The sequence below is a fragment of the Chelonia mydas genome, chromosome 2 (genome assembly GCF_015237465.2).
Source record: "Chelonia mydas isolate rCheMyd1 chromosome 2, rCheMyd1.pri.v2, whole genome shotgun sequence".
NCBI lineage: Eukaryota > Metazoa > Chordata > Testudines > Cheloniidae > Chelonia > Chelonia mydas.
In genome coordinates, this window is record NC_057850.1 from 9022644 (window position 1) to 9034812 (window position 12169).

At 46.6% G+C, this 12169-nt stretch overlaps 1 protein-coding gene across 5 annotated transcripts in view; it reads left to right on the forward strand.

The window, feature by feature from the left end:
- The window catches only part of PTP4A3 (protein tyrosine phosphatase 4A3), a 168421-nt gene that overhangs the window by 45649 nt on the left and 110603 nt on the right, over window positions 1–12169 (forward strand). For 2 of the 5 annotated variants that reach the window (XM_037891918.2, XM_037891917.2), the window contains one exon: window positions 3090–3213. The exons of 2 other annotated variants lie outside the window; for them this stretch is intronic. The gene's annotated coding sequence lies outside the window, so the exon portion shown is untranslated. Of the gene's footprint in view, window positions 1–2310; window positions 2449–3089; window positions 3214–12169 lie in introns of those variants that run through there. One more of the 5 variants, XM_043539018.1, reaches the window with a different exon arrangement.

Here is a 12169-nt window from a genome sequence, read left to right on the forward strand (position 1 = left end):
AGGTGACGCTGCCAGTGGGAGTGTCTCGTGAAAAGTAGATCCCAGCTGTTTTGGCTGGACAGGCACTGGACGGACTGACCACTGCGTGAGAAATACCTTGTTAGGCAGGAAAGGAACTCCTTAATTAGTACAGGCTCTCGATGGCATTTTGTGTTTTTCTTTGATCTATAACCGTATGTTTCCAATCCTCATCCTGGCTTCTATTTGAATCTTTATCTTAAGCTTTGTCAGGTCTGTTTGGTTTTACTATAGACACGACAAGTTCTGTGCGCTAAGGAGCGTATTGCACTGAGTGGAAGCTAGCGAAGTGGGGGCACTGCTTCCATGGAGGCCGCGAATGTGTGTGCATTGCGGTGCCCAGAAGTCGAGGGAGTGGGCATCCGAGTATAATAAAGTGGGTTGTACAGGCTGGTTGGAGGAACCTGAGCCCTGGGTCAGAGCAGAACTCTGGGGGTTATTTCCATAGATTTTTGCCCCACATTCTCTGCTTTGCCCCAGATACTCCCTTAGGGAGCCTAAGGGCTGGGGTGTGCAAATTGTTAGCCTGCAGAGGGAAGCACAGGGCTTGCGGAGTCTGGAGTGGGGCAGTTTTGTTGTCAGCAGACGGTAATTTTGGGTGAGTTTCCCGCAGTGGACATAGGCAAAGCTCTCTCACGCTGTAAACAGGTGGGAGTGATTCATCCTGCACCCCTGGGGTAACCCCCAAAGTGTTACACTTGCCCATCATCTTTTCTTTTGTCTCCCTCTTCTGTTATTATTCCAACTGCATTTCTTTTCCTGTATACTTTCCCACTACCCAACCCCCTGGGCTTTTCTCCATCCACCAAAATGATAGGCAGTGCAATTGTCAATGTTGACAGCAGGGTCATTTAAATTGATGCTCCCATGTGCTCCAGTGGGGATTGAGGTGGTTCCGCCTCTCCAAGTTGTTGTTTCTGTCTGTAGGCTCAGGAAGGCAATACTGCATCCATGTGCCCAGTGTTCGCTTTGGAAGGCTTTCTGCATAGCCGTGAAAGTTAGAAACCCTTTTTTAAATGGAAGCTGAGAGTTTGTACAATGTAAATGTCATGCAAGACACTCAGATGCTTCGGGCAGACCAGATGTGGCCTGAAAGCCATACGTTTGGCACCCCACTTCCGTAGAGGAAGAGTTGTGTCGATGCCTGCTGACCTGACTTAGAGCTAGAGTTAATGCAGGTTGAGTTTTGTCTGCATTAGGGGTTTGCATTGGTTTAACTACACCAGTTTTAAAATCACTTCAGAGAAACTGGTGCAATGTCTCTGGTATAGACAAGGCCTACGAATAAATGAGTTCTATCTTGGAACCTGAGAGGAAGAAGTGCTCGACTCCTGTCTCCCAGTAATACTGCAGTTAGGGCAGGCAGGAGTCTCACCTTTCCCTTTTGTGTCCAATTCTGACACCCCCCTTCTTCCAGGCATGGACAGAATGGCAACAGTCTCGCCATGTGTCTCTGCTAGAGGAGAATTTTCAGGGAGTAACTGGACAAGGCATCTATGAGGGGCCCGTTTGAGAAACCCACCAGGAGGTCACCTCTGTTACATTGTCTGATTTTGTGTTTTGGAGCCAACCTCCGAGGGCTTGGCCTGTAAACTCCAAATCCGCTTCATTCCCTTGCCCTCCACAAGGGCTCTGTTCGCATAAGGTGGTTGTGGTTCACCCATCACTGTGGCATCTCAGTGCATACAGGCCCCGACTCAACAAAACATGGAAGCAGTCCTGTTGATTAGAAGAAGAAAAGATTGCCCAGTGGCTAGGGTGCTAATCTGGGACTCGGGTAACCTGGATTCAGTTCCCCGCTCTGGCATAGGTTTCGCTTGGGCAAGGGTATCTCTATGCTGCAAAGAAACCTGCAGCACTGAGTCTCAGAGCCCAGCCTAGGTCAGCTGACCTGACTCACAGGGCTCAGGCTGTAGGGTTAAAAATAACAGGGTAGGCGTTCTGAGGGCTCCCCCTTGTTGGGTCTTGGTGCCCAGGCTCCAGCGGGTCTTTTATTTGGCGTCTCTGTGCCGCTGTGAAATGGGGGTATAATCGTATTTCCTTGCCCAGTGGGGGCGTTGGTGGGTAAATGCATTGTGCGGTGCTGAGATACTCTGGTACCTGGGGCCATACGTTGGGTAGATTCACCAGGACACTCCCGTGGTTAAGTGCTTGGTGGATCATGGCTGAAGCACTGTGACTAGCAGCGGTTAAAGTAGACTGAACTGTAAGGGGAATGGAGCAGAGACTTTCTCCTTTACTTTAACCCCCTGTGATTTGCATCTGCCTCATGTGGGGTTCTCCCTCTTTAAGCAAGATTGGGTGGCAAATAGTTCAACTGTTCACCGTGGCAGGAGGAGGGGGTGTATCGCTGAGGGCTCTTGGGCTTCCTGGCCGGCTGCATTAACTCTGCCAGTTACAGCGATAATCTCGAAGGAATTGAATGTGTATGTAACTAAAGCTTCAGTGGTACTCTGCTGCATGTCTAGTAAATGAGGAAGATATGGTAATGAATACAGATGGGATGTAATAGCTCTAATAGGTGGATACTAAGGAGAGTAGCTCTCTGGAGCAGGGGTGGAACAATTATTTTCTTGGTTTGTGCTAGAAGTGCCAGAGAAGTGGGAAGGCAGGGGACTTTATATTATAGTAGTACCTAAAAGCCCCAGTGGAGATCAGTCCCTATTGTGTTGGGTCCTGTGCGTACATGTAGGTCATGTGTACACTAGGAAGAAAGTGTATTTTTAAAACCTGTTTGAATCCTAGTGAAGACAAGGCAAACTGTAGTTTTAACACGTTGTCTGGTCAAGGTATCCCCAGTTTCTCTAATCTTTTCCAGTGATAATGATCTTGGGTGTTAATTGCCACAACAGTGGATTTTAAAAGATGTTTACAGTAGTGTTCTCCTAAGAAGGTGGTGTCCCTGGAAGTAGGAATTTCCATGCTTAACATTTAAAAAAAACCCACAAAACTTTCTGATGAGGTTTTTCATGAGTAAAAGATATGTTTACTACTCTGCTTCTGTTGGTTGCAATGTTTATAGTGTAATCTGGGACCCTGTAAATGAGAGATCTGTTTTCTACTCTTCGCAGATATGAATCGTGGGTAGTGCCTGAGAAGAACTGGTCCAGAATAGAAGCCATTAAATGGAGATGAAATTGCTGAGAACAGCCAGTGGATCTGTCTGGGTTTACGAGGACATTCATATTGAATTAGGTAGGGCGTGGCTCTCCTTGTTGCTTTTCCTTACATGGAAAGATTGTTTAAAAGGGGATTTTCAGGTTAAAGAATATCCTTATTTGTACTGTGGCCTTCTTTGTTTTTAATAACTATGAAACACTTTGATCTAGTTCATTGTTCTCTAGTTATATTGTTAACTTCCTGCAATTCTCTCAGATTGGACTAGGTCTATAGGAAGACCATCACCTTCTTGGTGATTTCACCTTTAGGTTCTCAGGCACTAGTGCGGTTCCTCAATATTTGAGTTGTAAACACTGCTGGGCAACTTATGCTTAGTTAGTTAACAAAAATAACACACTTCCCACTGCCACAGGTAACCTTTCTGTTACTCTAAGGTCTGGTCAAAACACACTTCTTGTACTGATATAATTAGGGGTGTGATTTTTTTTTTTTTTCCCCTTCCAAAATAGTTAGGCTGGTACAATGCTTAGAATGGAGGCAGTTGTACCTATATAAAGGTGCCGTATACTCGTGCAGTTTTATTCACCTTCCCAAATGGGACCAGTTATACTACTGGTATACATACCAATATGACAGAGTCCATGCTAGGGCACTGAGGTGCTTTAACTATATACTAGGAGAGTTAAAACAGTACAGTTCTTGCACAGACAAATCCTTGGTGACTTTAACAGTCTCCCTTGGATGTGTTTCAGGTGGTTTGGTGACTGCCACTGTGTTCATTGACACATAATAGTCTTTCCCAAAGGAACAGAGCAACATTAGGTTCCTCACGTAGTAACTTGATTCATAGATTTCCAGGCCAGAAGGGACCATTGTTGAGGGACGTGATCGGTCCCCTCTATTCGACATTGATGAGGCCTCGCACTACAAGAAGGATGTGGAAAAATTAGAACGTGTCCAGCGGAGGGCAACAAAAATGATTAGGGGACTGGAACACATGACTTACGAGGAGAGGCTGAGGGAACTGGGATTGTTTAGTATGCAGAAGAGAAGAATGAGGGGGGATTTGATAGCTGCTTTGAACTACCTGAAAGGGGGTTCCAAAGAGGATAGATCTAGACTGTTCTCAGTGGTAGCAGATGACAGAACGAGGAGTAATGGTCTCAAGTTGCAGTAGGGGAGGTTTACGTTGGATATTAGGAAAAACTTTTTCACTAGGAGGGTGGTGAAGCACTGGAATGGGTTACCTAGGGAGGAGGTAGAATCTCCTTCCTTTGAAGTTTTTAAGATCAGGCTTGACATAGCCCTGGTTGGGATGATTTAGTTGGGGATGGGTCCTGCTTTGAGCAGGGGGTTGGACTAGATGACCTCCTGAGGTCCCTTCCAACCCTGATATTCTATGATTGTGAGATCACCTAGTCTGACCTCCTGTGTAACACAGGCCAGAAAGCTTCCCCCCAATAATTCCTAGATCACATCTTTTTAAAACGTCCAGGCTTAATTGAAAAATTGTGAGTGATGGAGAATCTACCACGACCCACTGGAACAATTCACCAAGGTTAATTGCTCTCACCGATGAAAACGTTACGCCCTTCTAGCTTGCATTTTACCTGAGTAAAGCCTGACTTCCATCGCCCTGCTCCTCTGCTCACGGTGCTGATGAAGGCATAAAGGGTATTTCTTCATTGCAGTTAGCCCAGGTGTTGCCCTAATCCCCTCTCCCATCCACACACACACAACCCTCTCACCTGAGTTTGGCGCTTTTAACCCAGGCTAGCTGGCCTGGCTGGGGAGGTGGGCGAGAGTCCAGGTTCTGCTGTCATTCAGGGCGGTAACCCGTCTGCTTTGCAGTGGGGACGCAGGGTAAATCTCTCCACTGCTGCTAGGGCACCAGTGCTGTCCCACAATTGCCCCATGCGCCCAGAAGGAGAGATGAGTTCTCCCACAATTCCCTGGGTCTTAGAGAAGCTCCGGTTAGTGCAGCGCAAAGAACCGTGGGATATGCCCCCAGAAGCCGTAGTGACGAACCCAGGGAGCGCACCACCCAAGAGGGAGCAGTAACTTGGGTAGGGCTTTGCAGCATGGCTGCTCACACTCGCGCTAGGCTTCAACCCGAGTGCCAGCCACCCAGGCTAACTGTGCAATGAAGACCTGCCCAAACAGGGTTATCGTCTAAGACTCATGTGATCCCATCCCTAAAAGGAGCGCTCAGGTTATCATGCCCAGTTGAGCATTTCTGGTCCTATCTAGCAGTGGCTGGTGAAGCACATATGTTTTAGCCACTTCATTATGACAAGCTCTGATGTCATAAATTGCCACCCTAAACCGCTCTAGACCCAGACTGCTGACTGCTACCTTTGAGAGCCTTGCCCTTTCCAAACTCAGCCTGCATTAGTGAGTATAAGGCCAGATTTTTGGAAAGAACACCGCTCCCATTTAGACACCTAAATGAAATGGCTAGGCTCTCAGCCACATTGAGCACCCAGCTGGGAGTGCTGGGGTCCTGAGCTCTTCTTGAAAATCTGGTATGTAAGCTATCACTTAAATCAGCCTCTACCAGATGACTGGCGGGTAACTACTATGACACCAGATTTTTTTTAAAAAGGCTTCAGAGGTGATTCTGCCAAGTAAGCCCAGCTTCAGTACCAGGCAAATTGGTTGAAACTGTAGTAAAGAACGGAATTATCAGACACATAGATAAGCATGATGTGTTTGGGATGGGTCAGCACAGCTGTTAAGGGAAGTACATGCCTCAATCTATCCGAATTCTTTGAGTGAGTCAACAGGCATCTGGATAAGGGTGGATACAGTGTACTTGGGCTTTCAGAAAGCCTTTGACAAGGTCCCTCACCAGAAGCGTTTAAGCAGACTAAGAAGTCATGGGATAAAGAGGGAGGGTCCTCTAATGGATCAGTAACTGATTAAAAGGTAGGAAACAAAGGATAGAAATAAATGGTCAGTTTTAGGAAGAGAGGTAAATAGTGGTGCCCCCCACGGATCTGTACTGGGACCAGTTCTGTTCAACATATTCATAAATGAGTTGGAAAAAGGGATAAACAGACAATACAAAATTACTCAAGATAGTTAAATCCAAATCTGACTACGAAGAGTTGCAAAGGGATTTCATTAAACTGGGTGACTGGGCAACAAAATGGCAGATGAAATTCTGTATTGATAAATGTAAAGTAATGCACATTGTATGTATAGTTAAGATTATGTTTTCCAAAATGGTTGCGTCTAAATGAGCTGTTACCACTTAAGAAAGAGATCTAGGAGTCATGAATGGTTCTCTGGAAACATCCGCTCAATGTGCAGTAGCAGTCAAAATAGCTAACCATTTTAGGAACCATTAGGAAAGGAATAGATAATAAGACAGAAAATATCATAATGCCACTATATAAATCCATGGTACCCCACACCTTGAATAATGCATGCAGTTCTGGTCATCCCGTCTCAAAACTGATATATTAGGATTGGAAGATGTACAGAGAAGGGCAACAAAAATGATTAGGGGTATGAAAGAGCTTCCATACAAAGAGAGATATGAGAGACTGGAACTGTGCATCTTAGAAAAGAGATGGCTGAAGGGGGATATGATAGAGATCTATAAAATCATGACTGGTGTGCAGAAAGTGAACAGGGAAGTGTTATGTACCTCTTCAAGAAACACAAGAACTGCGGGTCACCCAATTGAATTAATAGGCAGCAGGCTTAAAACAAAAGGAAGTACTTCTTCACACAGTGCATAGGCAACCCGTAGAACTCGTTGCTGGGGATATTGCGAAGGCCAAAAGTATAACTGAGTTCAAAAAAGAATTAGATAAGTTCAAGGAGGATAAGTCTGTCAATGGCTATTGGCCAAGATGGTCAGGGATGCAACCCCATGATCTGGTTTCAGAGTGGTAGCCGTGTTAGTCTGTATCAGCAAAAAGAACGAGGAGTACTTGTGGCACCTTAGAGACTAACAAATTTATTTGAGCATAAGCTTTTGTGGGCTAAAACCCACTTCATCGGATGCATGCAGTGGAAAATACAGTCGGAAGAGATATAGATAGATCTACACACACACAGAGAACATGAAAAAATGTGTGTTGCCATACCAATTATAATGAGAGTGATCAATCAAGGTGAGCTATTATCAGCAGGAGAAAAAAACCTTTTGTAGTGATAATCAGGATGGCCCGTTGACAACAAGGTGTGAACAACGGGGCGGGGGAATAAGCAAGGGGAAATAGTTTTACTTTGTGTAATGACCCATCCACTCCCAGTCTTTATTCAAGCCTAATTTAATGGTGTCCAGTTTGCAAATTAATTCCAATTCAGCAGTCTCTTGATGGAGTCTGTTTTTGAAGTTTTTTTGTTGTAATATTGCAACTTTTAGGTCTGTAATCGAGTGACCCGGGAGATTGAAGTGTTCTCCGACTGGTTTTTGAATGTTATAATTCTTGACGTCTGATTTGTGTCCATTAATTCTTTTACATAGAGACTGTCCAGTTTGGCCAATGTACATGGCAGAGGGGCATTGCTGGCACATGATGGCACATATCACATTGGGTTGATGTGCAGGTGAACGAGCCTCTGATAGTGTGGCTGATCACATCAGAGGCTACTGGTCTAAATGGACCATTGGTCTGACCCTCTATGGCCGTTCTTATTCCTCTGCGTTTCTGCAGAGGGTTAAAGGAAATCGCTCAAGGTTAATAAATAAATAAAATCTTCAGCTGTTTTTTGTTTTCCCTTCTAAATCACATTGGCAGCATGACAGGCTCATGTTGGCTGGGAGGAATATTCTCCATTAATCCATTCCTGAAGATCCCATATGAATTAAACATTTTTTTTTTTAAGAGAGTTTTAAGTGTCTCGTTTGGGTGCAGACATTGTCAGGTAGAGGGGAGACTCTGTCCTACCCCAGAGACTGGAATGCTGTGTGCCATTTCAGATGCACATATGTCCACATAAATTGTAATGGGAGCTGACATGGAGAGACCACCCTGGACTCTGCTGAGAATTTGAATTTCAAAGCAAGTAATTAAATCACATCAGTAAAACAGCTCTTATGGGGAAGGGGGAGGGGAGCTCTAACCCTAAAAGAAGGGGCATTCTCAGGAAAGATAGGAATGTTGAAATGAGTCCCTTAGGGGGACTTAAATCTTAAACCGTCCACATGACCTCAGTCGCTGGCAGATTCAGAACACCCAGGGTAGTTCCCTTTCCATTCAGTGATATTTAAGAAGGTCTCCTGTTTTCACTGGGCTTCCTCCCCTTCCCCCTGCCCCCTACCCCTTTTTGTCCAGGGTCAAAAAGTGGCTTCTTGGATCTGATGGGATTTCAGATATGTTGGAGATAGGAAACTCTGTGGTTTAGGGCTCCTTTCCAGAGCTCTTCAGATGCTTGGCTACAGTCTGAGAAAGTCTTGCATTGGTTCATAACCCTTGCTTTGCGCATATGTATGTGTGTGTATTTAAAAAAAAAAAAGAGTAGGTTTCTTAAGCTATTTTAAAAGGAATTATTGACGTGTGCAGATGTGAACTGGAAGCTCTGCTTACTGAAAATAATTAACCCTTTCCAGCACGATAGCATATTCAATCCTTACAGTATATAATGTAGGCAGAGAGAATGCCGCCATCTGTTAAGGTTGTTCGGCCACTCTGTTTTCAGTTGCTTATAACTTGGCCAAACTTTAACTGTTTGGGCTGAAACTTTTCATGCCAGGTGTCTGCCTCATGCTGATTTCCACCCGCCCCTCCCCCACCGGGGCAAACCAGTTCAGCCATTTCAGAGAATGAGGCTAAGGAAAAATACGTTTTGCGATGTTTTAAAAAAAGAGAGGTCACCAGATTTCTTTTTTTAGAAGCTCTAGTGCTCCCATGGTTTGGCTCAGGGACTTGAAATTTGGTGGGGGGTGATCCCTGTGTCCAGGGATGGACCTTTTGTCATCCCCATGAAAATCCGCGCAAATCTGGCCAAGTTTCCTAAGCCTTTGAAAAACCGCACGTAGAGACTTGCTGGAGCTTTGCAGCTAAATTCCCTGAAGATTCCATCTGCAGTGAGCATGCTCCAGTCTTGGGTTGAGCAGGACTTCCCTTGCAGTTGTGGTTTCTGGCTGCTCCAGCCTGAGTGTAGGACCAAACCCCAGAATTCTCTTTTTTTGCTGTGAAAAGAGAAGAGCCTCCTGCTGGGCCCACAGACGAGAAGAGCCAGGCAACCTTAATTCTGGCATTTCCTAACTTCAGCATGCTTGGTTTTGCAACCTTAATTATCATTTAAGGGGGCGTGTGTGTGCGCATTTAGTGTTTGTATTGCCTGTTAAGTGAGTGTTGTGGTTTTTACATGCAGATATGAAGGCAAGCGAATGCAATGTACAGTCGTCATGTAGAATGCTAGCACCGTGAAAAGGAGGCAGAAGGGCAGGATGGCAGCAGGAAAAACAACCAATAGGAGGGCAGAAGTATTTGCAAAGAGGCTGTATAGGGAATTACTGTATGTTGCACCACATCACACCTCTGTTCTGGTCACTGTCCTGCTGCCATCCTGCCCTTCAGCCTGTAACTTACCCCAGTGTGTGCATCACCTTTGATGTGCTTTCCTGCTCAGACAGTTTTGTCATCTAAAGATAGCTGGAAAGGGGAATAAGAGGACAGCCGTGGAGAGTGAGAGAGACTGGGGTGGAGTGGCTTGAGTTGGAGTGGCTTGGCAAGCTGGAATCTCCAGTATCTAAACCTTAATTTTTAAGCCAGTATTGAGCCTTTAAGCCATTTGTGGTTGTGAAGAGGACTGACAAAATCCTGTGCAAACCAACGCAACAAGGTCTGCTTGAGTCTCCAAACAGCCTGTAACAATAGCTGCCAGGCCTCGGTTGTCCCCTCTTCATTGTCGTGGGAGGTTGACTCTAAATTCTAATGTCTCTTTCAATGTCAGCTTTACTAACTATTTCATTCTGGGGCACGGTATGCAAAAAAGATGGACTCTCCTATTAAGAAGTGTTCTGACGAGCTCCTAATTTTGGCATGAGTGGGCAGAACTTGGGCAGGGGATAGAGCTTGGAACAGTATTGGCCTTCTTCCCCCCTCTCCCCCACCCCCGGCCCACCACATCAAACCACTTGTGAAGACCATCCTTCACAAAATGAGAGGAATTCACCACTTTTTTGGGGTGGGGTGGAGTTGGGGGGCAATTTCCCTCGAAGAATGAGAGGTCAAAGCTGTAAGCAGAATGTGGTCCAACTCCCACTGCTGTCCTGGCCTCTTTTGGGGGAAGGTAAAGAAGCCTGTCCTCACGGCAGGTGAAAGGTAATGGCTGCTGAGCCGGATGTGCGGTGTGCTAAATGGGGTTGGCCCTTGCAGGGGAGTTTTGCTCGCAGATGTCTTGCTCTTTTCATGCCAGGGCCCTGCGACTGCTCACATCAGCTATGTCGCTCCTCCTGCACCTCCCCACTGTGGCAAAGTGGCCCTCTGGGCGTTTGTTCTGTGGTGCTGTTTCCGGTATAACCTTCTCATAGTTCACTTATCCCAGAATGTAGTGTGGTGTTGCTCCCTGGTACTTGGTCGTGAGCTCCCTTTTTGGGGGAGGAAAAAAGAGTTTCACAAGCATCTGTTCTGTCTGACGTGACGTTTCCCCAGATGAGAGAAGCACCCTGACACTGTTAAACACTTGGCAAGGCTGTAGCTCTGCCTGAGGAATGCAGACTTTGCTGTTTCGGGAATGTAGGTGGCTCTCCGAGGATGGCCCGCTCAGAACAGGGTCTGAGGGTGCAATGTAAAGTTTCTTGTCACTCCAGGAACGCCCCCACCACACTGTGGTGTCCCATACACTTCGGGGGCGGGTATTTTTGAAAAGACAGCCGCTGTGGGGAATATCCCCCTATGTGATAGCTGTAATGATGACAAGTACTCCACCATCTGCCTGGATCCATCTGTCATCTCCGGTCTTACACTCAGATTGTACGCCCCTTAGGACAGGGACTGCCTTTTTGTTCTGTGCTTGTACAGCCCCTAGCACAGGGGGTCCTGGTCCATGACTAGGGCTCCGAGGCGCTACAGTAACAGAAACAATAAACGCTTTAAGAAAAGAGTCTGGGAGCAGGGGAACGGGGTCACCTGCTCCCTCAGAGTTGCTGCTTGACTTGTACTGAGCATGCTCACGCGGGCTGAGCATTTTCAGTCACATTTGCTGAAGCTGCTGCTCTCACTCTGCCCCCACTGCCAGCGGGTTACGGGTTATCTCTGCCCTTTTCTATATAATGACAGGTTTCAGAGTAGCGGCTGTGTTAGTCTGTATTCGCAAAAAGAAAAGGAGTACTTGTGGCACCTTAGAGACTAACCAATTTATTTGAGCATAAGCTTTCGTGAGCTACAGTTCACTTCATCAGATGCTGTAGGTCACGAAAGCTTATGCTCAAATAAATTGGTTAGTCTCTAAGGTGCCACAAGTACTCCTTTTCTTTTCTATATAGTGAGCTTACTTCCCCTGGGAACTGGCTGTCTGCTTTCCTCATTGCCCTCTGCTGGTGGCAGCTGCCCTCTTTAGGTTGCCACCTGCACAGCTGTTTGTTTGCTCCCAGAGTTTGTTCTACAATTCAAACCGAGTCTCCCTGAATTGCCACTGAAGGGGCCACATTTGGCTACTTGAGAGCAAATGGCTTTCCCAGGATCAGACGCCCGATCTCGTCTGCCCTGCAAGGCTTAGCATGGTAACGCCTGGCTGGGTAGGGAGAGGGGCTTGAACCAGCAGCAGAAGTAGGGTGGATGGGCACTGCTGGCCTCATGCCCATAGGGGCGATATGGGCAGTGCTATTCCCACAGCTCCTCTGCTCCGTTTGCAAGCAACAAGGGAATGACCCCCATAGGGATCTGCTCTGCAGGAGTCCTCCGCCGCTCCTGCCCGACTGCCTGCCTCCCCCTCTAACTGCAGCAGCAGCCCCCTCTGAGGCTCTGCTCCTCTGACGGCACCACCGAGCAGGGGCATGAGTACCAGCACAGGCTGCTCCGGTCCTTTCGTGGCTCCATCAACAGCCCCCCTGCATCAGGCTCTG